The following is a 2,109-nucleotide window of genomic DNA, read 5'->3' on the forward strand; positions in this document are numbered from 1 at the left end:
TTTGGCACACTCTGAAAGACTTCGGGATTTTGGATACTGTAGGTGCGTTAGGTCCGAGGAGGTTATACGGGCTATTAGTAGGATGAGCAGGGGAAGAGCGACCGGTCCGGATGAGATTCCGGTAGAATTTTGGAAGAGCATGGACAAGGCGGGCATAGAGTGGTTAACTGGGCTGTTTAATGTTATCTTTAAGACAGCGAAAATGCCTGATGAATGGAGGTGGAGTACAATGGTGCCGTTGTATAAAAACAAGGGTGATATCCAAAACTGTAACAACTACAGGGGTATCAAATTGTTGAGCCATACTATGAAGATTTGGGAGAGAGTGGTGGAGATGAGAGTGAGAAAAGGGGTGTCCATCTCCGAAAATCAGTTTGGATTCATGCCGGGACGTTCGAATACCGAAGCCATTCATCTTATGCGTAGACTGGTAGAAAAATATAGAGAAAGGAAGAGAGACCTGCATATGGTGTTCATTGATCTTGAAAAGGCCTATGACAAAGTACCGAGGAATGTCCTCTGGAGGTGCTTGGAGTCTAAAGGAGTCCCGATGATTTATATTAGGGCGATAAAGGACATGTACGATGGAGCCAAGACTCGGGTTAGAACAGTTGGAGAAGACTCAGAACATTTCCCAGTTGAGATGGGGCTGCACCAGGGATCAGTCCTAAGCCCTTTCCTATTTGCTTTGGTGATGGACGAGTTGACGTGGTCCATTCAGGAGACGGTCCCGTGGTGTATGTTATTTGCGGATGACATAGTACTGATTGATGAGACGCGGGACAGAGTTAATGCGCGGTTGGAGGTGTGGAGACAAACGCTGGAGTCCAAAGGGTTTAGGTTGAGTAGGACCAAAACAGAATATTTGGGGTGTAAATTTAGCGATGGGTTGGATGAGACAGATGTGGAAGTGAGACTTGCCGCACAAGTCATTCCTAAGAAGGAAAGTTTTAGGTATCTTGGGGCTGTAATCCAAGGGAGTGGCGACATCGATGACGATGTCACACATCGCGTTGGGGCTGCTTGGATGAAATGGAGGCTTGCCTCTGGAGTATTGTGTGATAAGAAAATTTCACCGAAACTTAAAGGTAAGTTCTACAGAGTGGTAGTTAGACCGGCCTTGTTGTATGGAGCGGAGTGTTGGCCAGTTAAGAACGCACATGTTCATAAAATGCATTTTGCGGAGATGAGGATGTTGAGATGGATGTGTGGACACACTAGGAGCGACAAGATTAGGAATGAGGTTATCCGGGAGAAGGTGGGAGTGGCCTCTGTGGTGGACAAGCTGAGGGAAGCGAGACTGAGATGGTTTGGACATGTGAAGAGACGGAGCGCAGACGCCCCAGTGAGGAGGTGCGAGGTAATGGTGGTAGAGGGTACGCGGAGGGGTAGAGGTAGGCCCAAGAAGTATTGGGAAGAGGTGATTAGACAAGACTTGGCTATGCTTCACATTACCGAGGACATGACTCTAGATAGGAAGGAGTGGAGATCGCGTACTAAGGTTGAAGGTTAGTAGGGCTAGTGTGTGTCTTCCCTTGAGAGGGTTTGGGTTGTTAGCGTTTGGAGTAGTCCTTACCTTATGCTGTTTACTGCGTTTCACTCCCTTTATCTTTCTTGATGTTATTGTCTCATTTGTTGATTATACGCTACCTTTTGTATTGGCTGTTTTGTTTTATATATATCTCTTCTGTCACTTCGAGTTGTTGTTCTTGAGCTGAGGGTCTCCTGGAAACAGCCTCTCTACCTCCACGAGGTAGTGGCAAGGTCTGCGTACTATTTACCCTCCCCAGACCCCACCTAGTGGGATTTCACTGGGTTGTTGTTGTTGTTGTTGTTGAACGAGATTTTACCGAGTGATTCTAAATTTTCTTAGGTGTTAAGGTCACTAGATAAAATACCTCGAGTTCCAAAAAGAACTAAAGAGATATTTGTTCAAGTCAGCCATTAGTGTTTAAGTTTTGGGTCAACTTCAAACAACCATATCTTTTAGCACATAAAGATTTATGTTCCACTATCAAATTGAAGATCTTTGAGTCCTCTTTTCAACGCCGCCAAGTTTGCTAAATTCCGAGCTTGGATGAAGGAGTTATGCCTGTTTTAGTGCAGCCT

The sequence above is a fragment of the Solanum stenotomum genome, chromosome 8, assembly GCF_019186545.1.
Source record: "Solanum stenotomum isolate F172 chromosome 8, ASM1918654v1, whole genome shotgun sequence".
NCBI classification, from domain to species: Eukaryota; Viridiplantae; Streptophyta; class Magnoliopsida; order Solanales; family Solanaceae; genus Solanum; species Solanum stenotomum.